Here is an 8,370-nt window from a genome sequence, read left to right on the forward strand (position 1 = left end):
GAGGGACAGAGGGAAATACCATATAGACTGAAGAGGATGAGATGACATAGCAGGCTGGTTCTCTAGCAGTGTGTCAACAGAGCCAGGAGAGCCCTGGCATTCCATAGCGGCAGGTCGCAGTGTTGCCATGACAAATGAGCGTTCTATGCGGTGGAGACAGGTCGGCTAAGTCGTGGCGGCATTCTCCTTGCGGCGATAAGGGCGCTCTGCAAATATTTCCACTACTTGTATGTGTGTGTGGCAAGGGTCAGACAGGAAGAGAGGGAGTAAAAAAAAAAGAAGAGAAAGGGAGAGAAAGAGAAAAGAGGAGTCAGCAAAAGCAGTCTCCACATCAACTTGGCACTCCGGGTCACTCCGAGGCGAGGGCCGTCACCGTGGCAACCGTCCAGTAGACACACGCAGGCGAGCAGGGTAAAACGGGGTGAGCGTCACAAAACGAGAAGTTTATGTAGTGGGAGAGCATCTCTATGTCACCAGCTGTTCCGTGCTCTCTGGCACACACACATTTCCTCTCTGAGGGGTCATAAGTTGCGCACCTCACATTCTCCGACAGATAGGGAGCATGTCTACCATGTATTTTGTTTGTCATAGGATAACTACAACCATAACACATACAAATATATATACAGTATATATAATTGATGAAATACACTAGATACTGTACAAAACATTAAGTACAACTTCCTAATATTGAGTTGCACCAATCCCCCTTTTGACCTCAGAACAGCCTCCACAAGGTGCCGAAAGCATTCCACAGGGATACTGGCCCATGTTGACTCCAATGCTTCCCACAGTTGTGTCAAATTGGCTGGATGTCCTTTGGGTGGTGGACCATTCTTGATACACACAGGAAACTGTTGAGCGGGAAAAACCCAGCAGCGTTTCAGTTCTTAAATATTTTGTGTCTTGCCCATTCACCCCTTGAATGGCACACAAACAGTCCATGTCTCAATTGTCTCAAGGCTTAAAAATCCTTCTTTAACCTGTCTCCTCCCCTTCATCTACACTGATTGAAGTGGAATTAACAAGTGACATCAATAAGGGATCATAGCTTTCACCTGGTCAGTCTGTCATGGAAATAGCAGGTGTGCATGTTTTGTACACAGGGTATAAACACATTGTTAAACTAGTGCTATAACTAGTACTATAACTAAATACGTATTCAGTGAAAGGCTACATTAGCCCTCAGTTCACCTAAAAAGAACTAATCACAAAAATGAAAAGGGAAATGTTTATCAACTGGCTTTTTATTGAGGGACATGCAACTGTTATGAAAAAAAAGAAGGTCTATATACAACAGAGTTCAGACAGAAAAATGTTCAGTGGGACATTTACAAGTCAGAGAGCACCAGCATTAAACAAACTAGGCATCCTGCCGCAAATAATTGTGCGCCAGAACAGGACCTTGACCCCAGTCTTTCTTCAGCTCCTGGTTCCATATAGAAAACTCAAAAGAGGGGTCTTTGGGCCTGGTAGGGCTGCCTTTGTGGGAAGAGGAGAGGGAGGCTGGGGACAGGGCTGATCTCAGCGATGCAGGACCCTTCAGCTCCATTCCTCACAGTGGACTCAAAGGCACGGTCTTGTGTACACACACTCCTGGGTGTGCTCAGTCATACACATACTTACACAGATGGGCCTGTCTGCTCAGTCCGACTCGCTGTTGTAGTCCTCTGCACCCCCCGGTGCCTCCTCCTCGTCGCTCTCCTTGTCCCAGTCCTTCATGGAGGCTCCCATCATGAAGTCGTCTCTCAGCACGCTCCAAGCTGGCTTCTCTTCTGCCTCCCTGCCAGTCTATACACAAACAAAAGATATTAGCTTTTAACAAAGATGGTACTTATTGTCCATAAATGACCCGTTTCTTATATCAAATATATTTCCGCTTCCGGTGTATGATCAAACACAGGACTAGACCACCACTATAACTCCCAACTCTTCAGTCTCATCAACTGAGATGCAGCGGTCTAAGGCACTGCATCTCAGCGCTTGAGGCGTCACTACAGACACCCTGAATCCAGGCTGTATCACAAAACGGCCGTGATTGGGAATCCAATAGGGCGGCACACAATTGGCCCAGCGTCATCCAGGTTTGGCTGGTATAGGCTGTCAATTGTAAATAAGAATTTGTTCTTAACTGACTTGCCTAGTTAAATGAACGTTAAATAAAAATAAATACAAATTCATAACAATAGTCTCCTAGAAAGTTTCACAACATCCCAAAGCCAATGGTGCCACCATGTGGACATCTAGGGAAACTACACTTAAGACAACACGACACCAGAGAATATTTACTCAATGATATGCAATTAAATAAGATGTTTGGAAGGCAATTATTACAGACCTGCCCTATACATTACGCAGTTTATTATTGTTAAAATCCCATGTTTGTCATCAGAAAAAAATCCTGGCTTTGGGCATGGGAAAAACTTCCTAGACACAATAGATGGTAGTTTGGGGATGGACATCAATCTAAACCCTTCAATCTCCAGTGCCAGCCCAGCTATAACACTGACCCGCTAACCCTGAAGCTCAGAGGCCCTGTTAGCATATGCACATGTATGTCAACAGACTGTCCCTATGGTGCTGCTGTTAGTATGAGAGCAGCAATTGTCTCTATATATTTATACAGACGTTGTGAGATGGATTCGGCCTATGTTCCCCGTTACGGCCATCTTCACATTCCCAATCAACACAGTGGATCTCTGCACCATAACTACCAGCATATCAAACTACTTCAGTCAAGTACCCTCTTGCTTGAGAATCAGTCTTTTAGATAAAAATCAAACACTACTTATCACATGCTATATCCAAGCTAACATAGGTTTGTCACGTCTGCTCCCGCTCTCCCCCCCCCCCCCCCCTGGCGCTTGAGGGCGCCAGAATGCCATGCAGTCACTCACTCCTGCCATCCATCACGTACACCTGCCTTTCCTCGTCACGCGCATCAGCGTTATTGGACTCACCTGGACTCTCTTATCACCTGTTCATTTTCTCCCCTATATGTGTCAGTTCCCCAGCTCTGTTCCCCGCTTCTGCATTGATTGTTTTCTGTTTGCTAACGCTGTTTATGTCTCGTTCCATGTCCGTTATTTATTAAATGTTACTCCCCGTACCTGCTTCGTCTCTCCAGCGTCATCATTGTGACAGAATGCAGAAGCCATCACACGAAGCATCGGGGAGTACTGGCGTTCTGGTTGGTTTAGTGGCATCGGCTCTGGGTCACCACCGAGGGAACCGGGGGTGCCTAGCCTTCTCGTCGGGCTTCCACGCCCTAGCAGGCTCGAGAGGTTTCCTTGCCCCGGTTGGCTCGGATGGCGCCCATCCCACGTCGGGCCTCAGCTGGATCGTCAGTTCTTGTCTGCCCAGCCGGTCCAGGAGTTTTTTGTTTGTTTGTTTTTTGTTTTGTCGGTGACGTCGGGGGTGGATTCTGCCGCCGATGGAACCGGGGGTGCCTAAGCCAGCCCGTCGAGCTTTCATGCCCTGGCTGGCTCGAGAGGTTTCATTGCCTCGGTTGGCTCGGTGGCTTCCCATCCCACGTCACACTTCACCGGATCATCGGGTTTCCTCAGCAGGATCGACAGGCGTCTTGACTCAGCCGGATCGTCAGGCTCCCATGCCTCAGCCGGCTCGCCAGGCTCTCACGCTCCTGCCGGTTCGTCGGGCTTCAACGCCTCAACCGGCTTGCCCAGCGCCCATGTCTCGGCCGGTTCGCCCAGGTGGGACGCCGGGTGGCGCCCCTAGAGGGGGGGTACTGTCACGTCTGCTCCTGCTCCCCCCCCCCCCCCCGGCGCTTGAGGGCGCCAGAATGCCTTGCATCACTCACTCCTGCCATCCATCACGTACACCTGCCTTTCCTCGTCACGCGCATCAGCGTTATTGGACTCACCTGGACTCTCTTATCACCTGTTCATTTTCTCCCCTATATGTGTCAGTTCCCCAGCTCTGTTCCCCGCTTCTGCATTGATTGTTTTCTGTTTGCTAACGCTGTTTATGTCTCGTTCCATGTCCGTTATTTATTAAATGTTACTCCCCGTACCTGCTTCGTCTCTCCAGCGTCATCATTGTGACAAGGTTTTTACTTAATATATTCCTTATTTTACCAGGTGAATTGGGTTGCAAAGAGGGCTGACCCCATTTAGTCAACTGGTCGATTGTTTGGTTGACCGAGATTTCTTTAGTTGAGAAGTAGCAAAAACAATTTTAAAAATCATGGTGTACAAGACACCTGTGGACTGATCCATTGCGGAGGCTGTGGGGATGGCACAGTCCATGCTGCAACATGAATATTTTTTATTATCTTATAACAAATTAGCTTTCTACCGCATTGGATAGTGAAACCACAACTAAAGTACATCAATAAGAAAAGACTTGCTTGGGCCGAGAAACACGAGCAATGGACATTGGACTGGTGGAAATCTGTCCGTTGGTCTGATGAGTCCAAATCGGAAATTTTTGGTTCTAACGGCGGTGTCTTTGTGAGAAGCAGAGTAGGTGAACGGATGATCTCTGCATGTGTGGTTCCCACCGTGAAGCATGGAGGTGGTGGTGTGATGGTGCTTTGCTGGTGACACTGTCAGTGATTTATTTAGAATTCAAGGCAAACTTAACCAGCATGGCTACCACAGCATTCTGCAGCAATACGCCACCCCAACTGGTTTGTGCTTAGTGGGAATATAATCTATTTTTTAACAGGACAATGACCCAACACACCTCCAGGCTGTGTAAGGGCTATTTTAGCAAGAAGGAGAATGATGGAGTGCTGCATCTGATGACCTGGCCTCCACAATCACCCGACCCAATTGAAATGGTTTGGGATGAGTTGGACGGCAGAGTGAAGGAAAAGCAGCCAACAAGTGCTCAGCATATGTGGGAACTCCTTCAAGACAGTTGGAAAAGCATTCCAGGTGAAGCTGGTTGAAAGAATGTGTGCAAAGCTGCCATCAAGGCAAAAGGCGGCTACTTTGAAAAATCTCAAATATATTTTGATTTGTTGGTTACTAAATGATTCCATATACGTATGTTATTTCATAGTTTATTCTACAATGTAGAAAACAGTAAAAATAAAGGAAAACCCTTGAATGAGAAGGTGTGTCCAAATTTTTGACTGTATGTAAATAAGGTTTTTCAGTTTTTTCTTTTAGATAAATTAGCAAAAATGCCTAAAAACCTATTTTCACTTTGTCATTATGGGGACTTGTGTGTAGATTGCTGAGAAAAAACATCTTATTTAATCCATTTTAGAATAAGGCTGTAACGTAACAAAATGTGGATAAAGTTAAGGGGTCTTCCCGAAGGCACTGTAGGCCTATATTTCAATAATTACAGGCCATTCGGCAAGTATTCAGACCTCATTTTCCACATTTTGTTGGGTTACAGCTTTATTCACAAATTGACCATTGTTTTTTTCCCCCCTCATCAATTTATACACAGTACCCCATAATGACAAAGTAAACAGGTTTTTAGAAATGTTTGCTAGTAAAAAAAAATATATATATATTTAGACTCTTTATTCAGTACTTTGTTGAAGCAGCCTCAAGTCCTATTGGGTATGACGCTACAAGCTTGGCACACCTGTATTTGGGGAGTTTCTCCCATTCTTCTTTGCAGATCCTCTCAAGCTCTGTCAGATTGGATGGGGAGCATAGCTACACAGCTATTTTCAGGTCTTTCCGGAGATGTTCCATCGGGTTCAAGGCGGGCTCTGGCTGGGCCACTCAAGGACATTCAGAGACTTGTCCCGAAGTCAATCCTGCATTGTCTTGGCTGTGTGCTTAGGGTCGTTGTCCTGTTGGAAGGTGAACCTTTGCCCCAGTCTGAGGTCCTGAGCACTCTGGAGAAGGTTTTCATCAAGGCTCTCTCTGTACTTTGATCCATTCATCTTTCCCTTGATCCTGACTAGTCTTCCAGTCCCTGCCGCTGAAAAACATCCCCACAGCATGATGCTGCCACCACCAGCATCATGCTTCACCGTAGGCATGTTGCCAGGTTTCCTCCAGACGTGATGCTTGGCATTCAGGCCAAAGAGTTCAATCTTGGTTTCATCAGACCAGAGAATCTTGTTTCTCATGGTCTGAGAGTACTTTAGGTGCCTTTTGGGAAACTCCAAGTGGGCTGTCATGTGCTTTTACTGAGGAGTGGCTTCTGTCTGGCCACTCTACCATTAAGGCCTGATTGGCGGAGTGCTGTTCCCCCGATGGTCATCCTTTTGGAAGGTTCTCCCATCTCTATAGAGGAACTCTGGAGCTCTGTCAGAGTGACCATCGGGTTCCCTGACCAATCCCCCCGATTACTCAGTTTAGCCGGACGGCCAGCTCTAAGTCTTGGTGTTTCCAAAGGCCACTGTGTTCTTGAGGACCTTCAAAGCTGCAGACATTTTTTGGTACCCTTTTTGGTACTCTTCCACATCTATGCCTCGACACAATCTTGTCTCGGAGCTCTACGGACAATTCCTTCGACCACATTGCTTGGTTTTTGCACTGATTTGCACTGTCAACTGTGGGACCTTATATAGACAGGTGTGTGCCTTTCTAAATCTTGTCTGATCAATAGAATTTAAAACAGGTGGACTCAAATCAAGTCGTAGAAACATCTCAAGGATGATCAACGGAAACAGAATGCACCTGAGTTCAATTTCGAGTCTCATAGCAAAAGGTCTGAATACTTAAGTAAATAAGGTCTGTTTTTTATTTTGAAGAAACTTACAAAAAAAAATCTAAAAACATGTTTTCGCCTTGTCATTATGGGGTAGTGTGTGTAGATTGATGAGGGAAAAAGTTTCTTCAATCAATTTTAGAATAAGGCTGTAAAGTAACAAAATATAGGAAAGGGGAAGGGGTCTGAATACTTTCCGAATGCACTGTATATAGGCTACTGTATCAATCAATCATCTGTTCGTTCATGTCATCATACAGCATACGAGTCATTCATGATTTGAAATGCAATCAAGCATTTTCGTTTTAAAATAAAATAATAGAGCGACCATTGAATAATTAACATAAACAATAAATAGACCTAAAGCGTTCCATTTCGGAAATTGTATTCACAAATTAATGCGACTTTAGTTTTTGCTGTAATAATGGGTATAAAAAAATACAACCTTACAACAGACTCTGGTATACTTATAATTTATTTAGTGTTGTTTACATTGTTCCAAATGGTCAGAAAAATTATATTGTAATCTAACAGCACCTGTTTGGCACACATAAAATGCACGTAGAACTTGCTCCTTACCTTCTTTTTCTTGATCTCTGGTATTTTCCACAACTGGTTTTATTTCGCACATCTGACTTCACTTTTACCTCCAGAGCAATCAGTAAACATTCCCCCCGTTTCGAGTTTGTCACATCCTCTGCATCCATTTTGCTTTTACGTGTTACGGTGTTCAGAGGTTGTTATAACCAATTTATTGATGTTACTATGATACACTATAGGTCAGGCCCTATTGGTCACGTGCATGCGATGCATACATGTATCACGTAAAGAATGCAAGGGTCGAGGGAATGTTTTTCCCTTAACACATTAGGGATGTCGGTAACATAACTACAGTCAGAAATGGCTGTAATTATGTTGCCGCTTCAGAAACACGGACAGCGCGATACACACTGTTGATGTTCTGTGCTGGTCGCTGCAGCAGGGAGGAGAGAGAGACAACAGGTGCTTGTCACACAGTCACAGTCTTTTTAAAAATTTTATAACAGTCCAGCAAGTCTGAGCCAGGCAATCAAATCAATTGCCATCGGACTCCCTCTAATCATTTGTGTGTCTTAATTATTTCATCAAACATGTTCGCTTAAAGCATCAGACAAGCTCAGTGCATATAATTGATTTGAATAAAACACATAGGATGTGTCTATACTGTATATGGAAAAATACACGTTTAAAAATTTGGACTGAAAGAACAAACGACTCTTGGCCAAGATTAATTTTAGTCGGGGACTGCCCGAGTTGCAATACAATTAATGGAAACAGAAAGGACACATTGACTCTTTAATGCTTGTCTAGTATGGACCCCTGACCAATGGATGATTAAGAGCAAAAAACCCTCCCGAAGACAGGTGTTTAAGCAAAAAATAATCCCATGACTGAAACATAAATCGATCTCAGCTCGATTGTCTGCGGTGCCAAGTTAACTTCCCCTTTCATGTAAAAACAAGTCATGACCATCATGCTTTTAGGGAAAGAGGATCATTTTGTATATGAACCAAACTGCGAGTTTGACCAATTCCAGTCACCTTGTTTAGGGGGTCGGTCCAGTGTCCTCCCCGGGATAATTGAGAAGCTCAGTTCTGGTGACTTTTTTAAAAGGACATTCTACCCAAAACGAATGAAAATAAAAAATGTATTTATTTATTTCACCTTTATTTAACCAGGTAG

Source organism: Salvelinus fontinalis, chromosome 6 (assembly GCF_029448725.1).
Source record: "Salvelinus fontinalis isolate EN_2023a chromosome 6, ASM2944872v1, whole genome shotgun sequence".
In the NCBI taxonomy this organism is placed as follows: domain Eukaryota; kingdom Metazoa; phylum Chordata; class Actinopteri; order Salmoniformes; family Salmonidae; genus Salvelinus; species Salvelinus fontinalis.